Raw genomic sequence first — 13,625 nt, forward strand, 5'->3', positions numbered from 1 at the left:
CCTGTCATATGTAGCCTTTTTTGCAAGTAAGTGTGTTGTGTCGGGGAGGAAGCTAACCAAGTATCTGTTTGTCCATTTTCTGTATACATACTCAATGTTACAGAAAAAACAGCCTCCTGTATTTTTGGGAACCATTCCTCTAGTTTTGGAGAAGTGTTTTTTCTTTTGCAGTGTGAGGTTACTAATAGTCTAGTGACTATGAAAAGACAAGCTATGAGCTCTTTGGAATGTAACCATTTCAGCTTGGAATCCTCACCAGAATTGCCAAAAGATCATTCAGTAGTAAACATCCAACAGTGTATCATGGTCTGGTTGCATCACAGTATTTACTAGCTGAGCGTGACCACCATGTGGACATAAAATCACCTCTTTCCCCAACACCTATCCCTACCCAACCGGTGTATATTTTTAATCTTGCTGTGTAAGGTGCCACTGAAACAGTATCTGGTGTCCCCATCATACTGCAGTTGTGGTTGGTAACTCGCCTTCCAGATCCTTTTATCATAATGTCATCCTGCTATTCCCTTGTCAGGAAATTTGCCAAAGGCTGAAGTTAGTTTTGTTGTTTCCTTATCCTCCAGAAACAATTGATTTTATTAAGGTTAACGTTCTCTGCAGAACAGTTACCTAAGAAGTTGAAATACATAATGCCTAACTTGAAGACATTGGTGCCATGGGAGACCAATTAAATTAGGTTCTGATTTCTTTAAAAAGGGAAAAAAAATTATTTGCTAAGCAGCTGGCCAGTTATACAAATTCCCTTCCTCTTCCATTCTTTAAAACACCAGCTCCTAGTGTAGGTCAGTCTGTTTATTTACAATGGGTAGGTATCACTGGTCACGGAAAAGGATTATCTCTAGTTCTGTCCCGAAGGCAGAGAAGAGCTTTTGCCAGAGGGTGGGTACAAGTTTCTGGAAGGTGTCTCGCAGTAAATGCAAGTACAGCAGTTTATCACCACTTTCTTGCTCAGTGAAGACCCAGGACTTGGCTCCCCTACTGCTAAAGTCGATGTAACTATGTCACTCAGGGTGTGAAAAAACCCACCCCTCTTGAGTGACATAAGTGATGTCGACTCAAGCGGTGTCTGCATTGCGCAGTCGGTGGGAGACGCTCTCCCGCCAACATCGCTTTCGCCTCTGGTGGTGGTGGAGTAATCCAGCGACGGGGGAGTGCTCTCCCCTCAACAGAGCGCGTCTCAACCAGATGCGCTGCCGATGTAGTGTGTGTGTGGTGAGGACCAGCCCCACGTTAGGCTGGGTTAGAGCGCCCCGTTGGCTTGACAGGCCTGTAATAATGTTTGGAACAGCTTGTCCACACTGCTTCATAAGTCTGTGTTAAGTAGCCACACTCATCCCATCTTTTGTGTTCCATCTACATCCCAACAGTCTCGGTATCCTGCTAGAGTTCTGTTTGGGGTGATTTATAGGAAGATTCTGAACCAGATAGACATCCTAGGCAAAGCATTCATTCTGGCCCCAATTTACCGAAGTACTTAAGCACATGTGTAACTTAATTGTACTGCAATATTAGATTAACAATCATCCGAAAGGTGTCCTGGCCAATTCAGAGCGAAAAAGAGACAGCAGCTCAACCCTGTGGACTCTCACAGGCTGGTATATCGAGTGGGAATCTGTTTAAGGAAATAGGGGCTAGAGGAAAACAAGGACCTGTTGAGAGCACTAGATGATGCAATCGGGCAGATGAGCCTTGATTTATAAACTTGGTAAGGAAGAATTTATTCCACATACCCTGCCCTTACCCAATCCCACAGATCAAATGGCGTAAGGTTCAGGCCAAACTTCTCCTTACCACAGACAGAGATGGGTCAAATTTTTCTAAAAGTAGCCACTCCCTTTGATGTCTTCATTTTCGGGGTGCTCACCTTGAGATCCTCAAGGGCTTTTTTCCATAGATGCTGCCATTGACTTCAGCTGTAATGGTGGGAGCTCAGCACTTCTGAAACACCCAGGAACCTAAAGCCCACGATGGACTTTTGTAGGACTGTCAGCCCCAAACTTTCATTGGGTTGACTAAGGCTGCTCTGGAACACAAGTGATTTAACTGCCAACCTGGCGTTGGTAGAGCAGCCGCCTGGGACTGCAAGCGGGGTGGGACAGAAGGATTTCAGCTGAGAGGAAGGGCTAGGTGAAACAGTCACTTAGAACAATGGAGTGGGGGGCGGGGAATGTGAAGTGTCCAGAAGTAAATGAATCTCTCTCCAGCACAGAATGTGTGTGCTGGTATCTAGCAAGGAATACACCTGAGGTTATAAAGAGACCAGTGTGTGTGTATTTAAAAAAAAAAAAAGTGTGGGAAAGAAACGGAGACATCAGATTCCAGGTACAGGTGAGAACTGATAAATTGAATGATTAAAAATAAAATGGCAACAAATAAAACCTATATAAGAAACAATGCAAATGTGTAGTGAACAGGAGATCAGAAAGGAGATATTTAAGGAGATGGCTGAGAAGAGGCATTTTAAACACAAGAGGTACATTGATTGAGGAAACATTTAATTTTTAGCAGTCTTTACAAAGAAGAGCAGGGAAGAAATGTCAACTCCAGGCACAGGCTGTTTCCCAGAAGAGGGAGAAGAAAGACCCAAGCAAATAGCCACACGAGAACAGGAAATGAGAATCTCTGCAGGCCCCAATGGCGTCCACGCCAGGATTGCGAAGGAAGAGACAAAGAAACAGAGTGCCTTCAGCCAGTACATTCAGAAACTTCGGAAACCAAGAAGATCCTGATGAGAGGACAGTGAAACGCACACTCATGGATTCTAGAGAAGATGCAGGCGCCTTCCAGACATGTAAGTGTGGCTTCAGCTGAAGGGAAGACGGTACAAGAAACGTTACCCAGAGTGGAATGGGAAGCGTCTCGGTAAGTAAGTGGCCGATGACCAGGAAGACCGGGGAAGCATGTGAACGTTACAGTTTTTGGTGTAGCACCATAAAAGCTCCATACAAGGGTCCATAAGTGTGGCCTAGAGGAAGAACTTCTGTATCTGAACTGATGACAAGCAGACTGGGCTCCATAGCCTAGGCAGAGGGGATGGGAGGGAGGGAGCTGCAGTGCCACAAAGGTTAATATTGCAGCAAATGTCATGCCTGTGCTGTACCAGTGATTGGGAGAAGGAAGGGTAAGCTGGGGGGAGAGGGGAGTGGGGGACCAGAGAGGGGTGGGGATGGGGGTGCAACATGCCTGCAGCAACAAGGCAGGAAGATGATTTTTTGCAGCAGCATTCTGAATGGGTGCAAAGGGGAACTAGAGCCCTGTGTCAAGGCCAGAGGAGAAGGTTGGTATAGTCAAGATGTAAGCTGATGGGGGCGGCTAGACAAGAGTTTAATTTGTGTGGATGGCAAGGAAAGGCCAGGTCTTGGAGAGAGCGGCCTGAAGAAGCACCATGGCCCAGGCCCAGCCTGGATGTGTGGACTAGAGCGACCAGGAACCGACGAAGCTGAGATTCAGGCCCTGAATGGAAGGGGGTTGGGAAAGGTGCCGGGGGGAGAAGAACATCAAGAACTCAATTTGGAGCTTTCTAAGTAGAGATCCCCTTTAGGACTCGTTAGACAGACTGACCCACTGGCTAGAGCTCGGCTTAGTGCGGGCAAGCGCTGGGCAAGACGCCGTGCGAAGCAGAGTCCCTGCAGCCGCTCCTCTGTTGTGACCAGCATTCGTGCAGTTCGGTGCTGAGCTCTGGCAGTGCTCCTGGAGCCACTGCTTCAACTGGGGGCCGTGTCTGAGTAGGCTTGTTCTAGCGGCTTTGTGCTGGGATTGCAGCACTAACCGCACTTGTACTTGGTGGTGCTAAGGAAGGTTTGAAGTCCGATCTCTGTGGCTGAAAGGCTGCTGTCCTGACCCAGCACTTTGCCGCCATATAAGCTGAGGGGGAGATATCCAAACGGTCAAACTGCTGAAAAGAGCCAGTCCCAGGCTTCCATCTGGGCGCAGAATCGAGACAGTTGCACAAAAAGGAAACTTAAAAGTGAGGAAGTGAAACAACAATGTTTGTCTGATTCCACATTTCTCCCCCTGTGAAGTGTGTGTAGAAAACCTCTCTTCAGGTTGCTTCCCTTGTCTGAGTGGCTAACACTGTAGTTGTCTTGCTCTGCTCCCTCACCTGTCACCTTGCGGGTGAGGGCTTGGACGGGTGTCCTAGAATAGTCCAAAGGACTGAATTGTGCGCACACAAGCAAGGTTTTTGGGTCAGTTCTGCACGTCCTGGGGAGCCATGTCCTGACAGTGTCAGGAGGTAGGAATCCCGAATTGTTCTGCGCTGAAGGGTTTTGTTAGTCATTAGTCCTGTTATGAGAAGCATGGGTGAATGTGTCATTCACTTTCCTCCTCCTGTCTTTAGGCTGTCCCAGTGCCTCTGCGCCCCTGCAGCCACAGAGGGAAAGGATCGCTCCCATAGAACTGCAGAAAGAGAACCTGCTGGGTCCCCTCTAGTTCATACTCCCTCCTTCCCCCCAGCCCTGGAGAATGGTGCAGGATTGTTCCCTGCCCTCTATTCTCTAGGACTGTCCCAGTTCTGAATGTGTCGCTTTGCATAACCCTTCCTGTGCATGCTAGCATTCGCCCAATGGCACCAGGAGCAGTGGGAAGCTGAATCGGGTGTAATGGCTGGAGTCAGTTTAAAGCTGCGGCTGGGAAAAGCGTGTCTGTGATGGTTACCAGGTTGGCAGGAATCTCTCCCTTGTGTGCACTGGAAGGGGCCGGAGTCCTCTGTTCGTGTGATCCTGGCCAAGGCCGGGGACGAGCCTGAAGGGGGAGGCGGGTTGGTCCGCTACGCCTCAGATCAGGATTTCAATTGTTCTCCAGACAATAAGGCCAGATTATCACAGGGAATTGGTTTCCCCTCTCAAAATCATTTCAAATTCCTCCTTGCAAAACTGGGGAAGAGAACTCTGGCCCCACCCCTGCTAGTCTCGGGCTGTGCAAAGGGGAACCTAGTGCCTGCTTTTAGCTCCATCACTTTCGTTGAGAATTGTATAGACTAGCTTCTTCAGGCCAGTTCTCTAGATGCTTTTCCTCCCAGGAAACGCCTTGGTTTTGCATTTCTTGTCATTGCAATCCCTCTCTCTGCACTCCGCTTCTGGCACCGATGTCTGGAGACCCTGCCTCCCGTGTGCATGCTGGGAGGGAGTTCTGCGATGATTGACAAACAGATTAATGGGGCAGGGGGAGCTGGATTCTGTCGGCTCCTAGCAATAACGGCAGGAGGTATGGGTGGTGGTGGTGGTTTTTACTTGATGGCCGATGTGTCTGTGGGGCGTAAGGGTGTAATCTGCTGAGTGAAACACCAAGCTGAGCGCGAACCAAGGAAACGGCACATGTGGCAATGATAATCTGATGTTTGATATTCAGTAGCTTCCAAACTTTAAGGATCATGGCTTTGGAAACGCCACCCGGACAGGAGAAGATGGAGAAGTATCTACAATACAGAGATCAGTCCTGAAGTAGCTAGATGGTCTAAAAGGTGATGCTGTTGTGCTGGGGACCTGTGTTTGGTTCCTCCCTAGCCTGGCAAGTGTCAGGCGGTGCTGCAGGGGGGACAGGCGCTCTCGTGGAAGCGGGTGTCTTGCTTTCTTTGATTCCTTTGTCTGAGTAGAGAGCAGGTCTGGTGGCTTCCAAGCGTGTCTGGCCCTCCTTGAAGGGCAGGGCAATTGGCTGCGATCTGGGGAGCTAGAGGGTTTCCTTGGGGGTCCACAAGTAACCTGATCCAAGAGGTTCAGTTGCCTAAGTGGTCAGCTGGGTGGTGGGTTGTACAGCTGGTGAAGAAAGCGTGGGAGTGGGGAAGGAAAGGTGGGTCTCTGGCAATCTCCGTTCACTTTCCCTGTGCCTGCATTGCTCAGGTGCCCTGTTCCCTGATGCTCTGTGCTCTCCACACACACTGCCTGGTTGTCTCTGGAGCAGCAGCTGAACTGGCCAGGTGCTGTAGGTCCCAGGTCGTGCTGTCGCTGGGAGCCAGCAGCACTCTGATGCCCTGAGATCTAGAGCCGGTAGCATCACCCTTGTGTCAGGCCCAAGGGCTGTGACCCCGCGGTAGCTGCAGTGTCCGAACCTTCTGTCAGGAGACATTGGGGACGTTTTGCTCTGTCCAGCTGGCGGGATATTGCTGATGTGACCTAGTCTGGAGTCCTCTGACCAGCACTGTCAGTGGGCACTGGTGGGTCAGAGAATGGGTATCCTTCACTCCCGGGGGCCTAGAGGCCAGATTTTGCATTGTGGGTCTGCAGGAACTTCCTTCACTTTGGAGGAGTTACTCTGGATTTACCCCAGGGCCAGTCAGAGCAGACCCTGGCCAAGAAGCCTAGGGGGACGGTAACGTACTGCATACATCACAGTCCCTGCTTTCCAGCTGCTCGCTTCTCCTTCCTTCTCTCCTCACTGTCTGCCTTCCCCCTCCCCCATCTCTCTCCTTCCTCCTTCCATCGCTCCCCATCCCCCTTTTCTCTCTTTCTCTTTCTCTCTCTCTCCTGTCTCCCATCCCCCCTCTCCTCTCTTTGTTTCTCTGCCTCCACTCTCTCCCTGCCCCTCCTTCTCTCTGTCTCTTCTTTCTTTCTCTGTTTTTGTCTGGCTTTCTTTTCTCTGCACTGGCCACCCTCCCCCACCCCAGGGTAAGACTTTAAATTCTTCCCAGGCAGCTACATCTGTGTAAGACGTTCCCTCCTCACCAAACCCTGAACATGAGGAAAGGCTGACATTGCTCTGTTCACATATTGCCTTTGGTAGTAGAGTAAAGGAGGCTTGGTGAATCCTTGCTCTGGGCTTGCTTTGTGTCCTCTAGCTCGCCAGCTCTGCATTTCCTTCTTTCCTCTTACACATACTAGAGGAACAGGCGCTCTGGAGGAATTCTGACTGACGTGTAGCAGTGCCCAGCTGTCCTTTGGAGAGAGCAGTAGCAAGACTTAGTCTAGAGACTGACCAGGTATGTTTGATGCTCTATTTAACCTTTTGCAGGGACCCTGAGCTACAGATGTGCACGTGCTAGGGTGCGTCAAAAGGCTGCTCCTTCCAGATGTGGCACCGTGCAAACAGCTTGCTGTGGTGCACTGCGAAGAGGGAAGATCTTGTCTGTAAATCAGGGCACAGGCTGACTAGGCTCTCTGGGTCAGAGCAGCAGAACCTAGTAATGGGTCGGTCGTTTCCCCAAACGTTAACGAAGCTGTCTCCGCACTGGAGTGATGTTTGACTCAGCCTGCCTGGTTCTAAGGAACAAGTGAGTGGCTCACATGGTGTGAGCTGAAAGTGTTAGAAGGAAGTGGGTTCTGCACTGCTGCTGAACATGCGGGCTTCCTGCCCTGGGCTGGGACAGACCTTGGACCTGCCTCTGTAGCTCCCAGCCACTCTCTGGAGTCCTAGCTCAGTTTGGCTAGAACCTCTCCCCTGCTTAAACAAAGCCCCTCTCCTGATTTGTACCCAGTGGGAGCCCCCCCACATGCACCCCATTCCCTACACCTTTCCTTTATCTTCTTGCCAATGCTGGTATGGCTCCGAATGGGCCCTGTGACTCGCTAGTGCTTGGAGGGGGTGATCACATCCTTCCTCCTGCACGGCTTTGGGACGGCACTGCGCTGGGGGTCTGCTTGAATTCGTGTCCCCGGGTCTAGCTGGTGGAACAGCACCCCCTTCTGTTGGGCACCGTCTCCTTGCTTAGAAAATGCCTAATACTTCAGACAGGTTAGCTACATGCTTAGAAGCACATGCTAATTGTAACAGGTGCAGCGAATGCCAGGGTGCTGTTCCACCTCAGGGGAGACGCCCCTCCACATACCTGCAGCAGCGTCTCCTAGGGCAGCTGCATGAAACAGGAGAGATAATATCTGTTGTTGGACCAACTCCTGTTGGTGAGAGAGAAACGCTTCCTCGGGTCTGGGAAAGGTACTCCACCTCACAGCTAAATACAAGGAGGAACAGATTGTTTAGCGTAAGTAGTTAACACATTTCAAGGTGAAGTGGCCTGTTAACACCCCTCCAGTCTTGGGGGTGGGACGGGGGGAGAGCTGTGGGGTGGTTGTAGTTAATTGGGTTACAGATTGTCATAATAACCCATAAATCCAGTGTCTCTATTCAGTCCATGATTTTTAGTGTCTAGCAAAGTTATGAATTTAAGCTCCCTGGCTCATATTTTGCCAGGTGTTTGTGCAGGTTTCCGTTGCGAGTGAGGACAGACAGGTGAGACAGTGATCGCTTTGTGACAAGTGCTCACCCACAGGTGACAGGGTGTTTGTCTTGTATCATTTTTCAGTATGAGCTCACTGGAGAGCGTCATGTTGTCTGATTTCACCCACACAGTTGTTCTGGGGCATTTAGTGCCCTGGATGGGATACACCCCATGTTGTGATGGGCATTTGTAGGACCAGGGAACTCGAAAGGTGTCGTGGGGGATGCTGATCATCGGAGCAGTGCAGTTGTGTCTGCAGGTTTTGCATCTGTTGTGGCAGGGTCTGGTGCTGCTTTGAGTTGGTGGGCCCTGGTCTGTGGGGAGCTGGCTTCTGCTGACGAGCTTGGAGAGTTGTTTGAAAGCCAGAAGAGGGGGCTCAGGAAAGATTTTTGAATGGGGTCCCCATTGAGTGTGGGTAGTAATTCTGTGATGCCCTGTATGGATTCCATTGTGGGGTGGTAAGTGACAACTCGATGGGTCCTGGAGATCCTAGAGAAGGGTGACTTTACCGAGTTCCAGTACCTCCCATTCCCCTTGGGGACTCCTCTTAGGAGACCCTGTTCAGGAAGGAAGTGGACTCCCTACTGCAACTTGGAGCAGCAGAAGACGTGCCTGTAGAGTTCCCAGGCTGGGGGTTCTACTCTCTGTTTCCTGGTTCAAAAGAAGAAGGGTGAGGGGCACCCCATCCTGCATCTTCAATGCACCAAGTTTGTCGATTTGGGTTCAGGAAGGTGAGACTGGCATCCATAATTCCTAGACTGGATCCAAGCTCTCGACTTACAGGGTGCGTAATTCCATATGGTGACGCACCCCTCAGGTTCCTCGTGGGAAAGTCTCTCTGCCAATACAGAGTGCTCTCCCTCGGCCTCTCCATGACCCCAGGGTGTTCGCCAAGTGCCGGGCGGTCATGGCTGGACACTTTAGAAGGCAAGGAGCAAACCCCACAGGAGCGTTCCAGGACTGAAGGCCCTTCGGCTGGCATGTGTAGGCATTCTGCCAGGTCTTCAGTGTGCCGCAGGACAAGAACTCCCTGCCAACACCGTGATGCGCTATAGCAACACACACTGGGGGCTCGCATGCCACCACTGTGTCAGGAGGCGACCCCACAGGCACTGGTGCAGCAATCGCCAAGTCTCCGGAGTAGCTCTTCACTTCCTCAATCTGCAGAACACCTCAGCCAGCACCATCAAGTCCTGCTAGGATCTGTTCTCCGCGGCACATCCCACCTGACCGAGGAGCGGCACAGGTTCTGCTCTGTCAGGGCAGTCGGTCCTGCTCTCCGTCGGACCCCTTTCTCGTTCCATGGGCCTGAGGTGCATGTACGCCTGCCCGGCTGTTCCCCTGGTATCGAGACTCCTCAGGACGATCAAACAAGACCCAGCTCTGGTGACTGTGGCAGCCCCGGCTTGGCCCAGGCAGTTTTGGTACTTTGACCTCGTGAACCAGTCCCTATGGCCCCCCGTCAGGCAGACTCTTGCAGTGCGAGGCAAAAGGCCTGGCCCTACACCCAGACCCTGTTCCCAGCTCAAGCTGGAAGGACTCCAGCTAGCTCACCTTTGCTGCGCACAGCAGCGCAGCAAGTGGGGTGCAGGGGAAGCAGCCGCTTCCCCTCAGCACGTTTTCAAAAAGCGGCGCGCCTGCCGGCCAGCGCTGACCTCCTGCAGGCAAGGGGGGGCAGCACGGCTGGAGGAGCCATGGGGAGGGGGCGGCACAACCGGAGGAGCAAGGGGGGGGCGCAGCAGGGCGGCCTGTAGCCAATGGGCCGGGGCGGCGGGCGCGGCCAGAGGCAGAGCGAGGGGCGAGGGGGGGCGCAGCATGGCGGCCGGCAGCCAAGGGGGGCGTGGCACAGCCGGAGGAGCCAGCCAAGGGGGGGTGCGGAGCGGCCGGAGGAGCCAAGGGGGTGCGCGGAGTGGCCGGAGGAGGAGCCAAGGGGGGGGGGGGGCAGGGGAGGGGGCGGGGGGGGGGGGGCACCTTTTTTTTTTAATGTTTGCTTCCCCCTGCTCTTAGATCCTGGCTACGCCACTGGCTGCGCCGTGGAAGAGGTTCTCTAGCTGAGCTGTGGAGAAATGGTCGTCTCCCCTTTCTGAAGCCCCACTCACTGCCATCCTCCACTGCCTGCTTGCCTGAAGGCAGGTGGGGCTCTGTCAGTTCAGAGTGCTCCGGACTCTGCTCACCCCCTCTGGGGGAAGGCCGCAGTCTCCTGCCACCTAACCATCGCCAGGATCCTCAAGAGGCTTATTCGTGGCTTCCCGCATGCCAGGCCCATCTTCCTTGGGCGGGGGGAAGGGGGGGGCTCCAAATCTGACAGCCGCTTGGGCAGCACTGCCCCACGGTCATTAGTCCAGCAGATGCCGAGCACCCCCTGCAGGACATGGGTCCCTGCATGTGAGCCGCCAGAGGTGGGATATGTGTGGACAATTGCTCAAAGACCAGTTACTTACTTACCCTGTGGTAACAGGTTGGTTGAGACGTGTTGTCTACGTGTGAGCCGTGACCCACCCTCCTTCCCCACTACTGCAGAGGCCTTGCCAATCTGGGTCCTGTTTAGCAAAGAAACTGGGGAGCAGTTGCAGCCACCTGGCCCCTTAACCTTCAGTTATGGGGTGCTGGAGGGACCTGGGGCGCAGGCAGAGACCCAGTGGACAGTGCTACGCAAGAAGATTCTGGTCTCGGAAACCTGGGGCACATGTGGGTGACACGTCTCGAAGAACCAGGCATGCTGTAGGGCAGGGAACCGTTTGCTCCGGACTCAGATGAGGAAGGTGTAGGGGGTGCTCGTATTAGTGCTGTTTTATATATTGGGCTGGGTTGGGGTTGAGCTGAAGAGAGTTGATTGAAGGTCTGACAGGTCTGTTTCCCAGCCTACCTGAGGGTTGGCCTCTCTTGCTGGCTGGCTCTTTTCTGTCTCTAGCTGTCTCCTCCTCTCCCCATCTGATGCGTTGCTTTGTTTGACCTTCTCCCTCTTTAACTACTTCTCAGCCACTGTCTCCTGCAGCCTGAATCCCTAAGGAATGCTGCTGCAGAATGCGAACCGAGATTTGTGGATCTGAATGCAAAGCAAACCGCCCCCAAAGGTGTCTAATCTGCCCCACATCTTTCCTCTGCCGCAGAGTCTCCGTATTTCACCATCCCAGGTGCCTGGGCTTGCATATGGCAGTCATGAAATTACTGGCTAGCAGCCTCCTTCAGTCTTTTCAGCTGTAAGTGCTGTGTAGGGGTGGCTGCTCGAAGAAGGTTCCCGTCCCTGTTTGGATGATGAAGTGGATGTAAGCAAGGCCCGGGTGCTGTCAAACTCTTTGCCGCTTCTGGTGAAATTCATCCGCAGCTTACTTGCCTTGGTCCAAATGTACCAGCCTCACAGCTGCTCTGGAGACTAGCAGCACGTACGTCTCCGATGGCAGACTTTGGGTCCCGGGTTCGTGAACGCTGTCTGTGGGTTCTGAGCATACGTGTGCGCGCAGGCCCTGGGCCCGACCGAGGGAGGAGAGGTGCTGCATGTTGGACTCGGAAGCTAGTTTAGAGAGAGCTCTGGGACCATGGCAGTCCGAGCACACAGGCAGCTTGTCTGTCCCCCTGGATAGTCAAAATGTACTTTTTAAACTGTATGTTGAACCTTCTGTATTGGTTTGAAGGCAGCTGAATTCCTGAGTAGTGATTTTTAGTTAAGCTTTGGGGAGAGAAGAGGGACACATACGTCTGGGGGGAGGATGGGGACGGGGGGCGGGGGGAGCAATGAAAGAAGATGGATGCACGTGAAGCTAAAAAGCGAAAATCCCATCCTGAGTGGGTTGGTCCCATTGTGAGTGCCTCTCTCCTGCTCCGAATCCTTCCTCCTCCCTGCCTGTGGAGCTGGGCTCTACACATCTCTTCTCTCTAGTGCTCACGGAACAGCGCAAGCAACAGCAGTGTCAGCTCCTCGGCTGCAGTGGGAACAGGATCGGGCCCTAAGCAGGGTCCCATTCAGGGCCGTGGCCTCTAGCAAGGTGAACTTGAGACTGGGCTATATTTCTAGCAGACTTGGGACCGTCCTTGCAGAATGCCGCTGAGTCCCCTGGGGCGCTTTGTAAAGTGGCTCCTCTAGTGTGATTTTTGCATAGCACCGCACCCAGAATCTCACCCGTCCTTTCTGCCCGAGCCCATCGCTCCTGGCTGAGCTAGAGTGCCATTTTAGAAAGGCATCAATCTGGATTTAAAGCCTTTGTGCTGGAGAATCCACCAGCTCCTTAGGGAAGTGCCTCCAGGGCTAATTCCTCTCCCTGGTTAAAAAGCAGCACCTTATTCCTAGTCTGAGTTTGTCTAGTTTCAACTCCCAGCCATGGGACCTTGTTCTGCCTTTTCCAGCTCGATTAAAGAGCCCTCTGCTATCCGAAATCTCCTTCCTACGTGGGCATTTAAAGAGCCTGAGCAAGTCACCTCTTCGCCTTCTCTGGGCTACGCTAGACTGAGTGTCTTCACTCGCTGTACGGCAGGTTTCCAGTCCTCAGATCATTCTCACTCGCTCTCTTCTGAGCCCTCTCCAAGTGTGAACGCCGGAACTGGAGCCTGTATCTAGTGATGGGCTCACTAACGTTGCAGGCAGAGGTCAACGCCGCTGTCCGGCTCTTCCTTAATATTCCTCTGCATATTCAAGCATCCAGGTACCGGGTTTGCTCTCTTAGCTGCAGCATTGCACCGAGAGCTCGTGTTCACTTGGTTAGCTCCCGTTACGCCTTCTTGGTGCCCTGCATTCCAGGGTACTGCCTCCCGTCTTGTAAGCGTGACCTCTGGTCTTTGGGCCGAGATGTATGGCTGTGTTAAAACACAGGTTGTTCAAATGAGCCCCATTTACCAAGCAATCCAGGTCAGCCTGTATAACTGGCCTGTCCCTGTCATTATTTACCACTCTTGTCATCTGCCGATTTGACAAGCAGTTACTGTATAACTTCTTCCGTCTCTCGGATAAAGAGACAGACTAGTGCTGAGCTGGGAGCGGATCCCCACAGGGTCCCACTAGAAACCTCAATATTGAAATTTTTGTTTCTATTTTTTTGTTGGGGGGGGGGGGACCAAGCCAACGTACGTTGTCAGCAGCGTCACTTTTATCACCCAAACCAGGCGTCGGCAACCTTTCAGCAGTGGTGTGCCGAGTCTTCATTTATTCACTCTAATGTAAGGTTTTGCGTGCCAGTCATACATTTTAACAGTTTTAGAAGGTCTCTTTCTATAAGTCTATAATATATAACTAAACTATTGTTGTATGTAAAGTAAATAAGGTTTTAAAATGTTTAAGAAGCTTCATTTAAAATTAAATTAAAATGCAGAGCCCGCGTGCCATAGGCTGCCTACCCCTGACCCAAACTGTAACCTCCTCAAAAATGAGAGTTTGACGAGACCCTATTTTCCAATAAAAACCCAGTGACTGGCATGAATTATGCTGCCATCATGTAATTCTTTGACTGCCCCCCCCCCCCTCCCCCCC

At 52.2% G+C, this 13,625-nt stretch overlaps 1 protein-coding gene across 1 annotated transcript in view; it reads left to right on the plus strand.

Moving 5' to 3' along the window:
* The first annotated feature begins 6,560 nt into the window (after positions 1 to 6,560).
* Positions 6,561 to 13,625, plus strand: part of ZNF710 (zinc finger protein 710) — a 15,295-nt gene continuing 8,230 nt past the window's right edge. The window contains exon 1 of the mRNA XM_034783491.1: positions 6,561 to 6,931. The gene's annotated coding sequence lies outside the window, so the exon portion shown is untranslated. The remainder of the gene's footprint in view (positions 6,932 to 13,625) is intronic.

This window comes from Trachemys scripta, chromosome 10, assembly GCF_013100865.1.
Source record: "Trachemys scripta elegans isolate TJP31775 chromosome 10, CAS_Tse_1.0, whole genome shotgun sequence".
Lineage (NCBI taxonomy): Eukaryota > Metazoa > Chordata > Testudines > Emydidae > Trachemys > Trachemys scripta.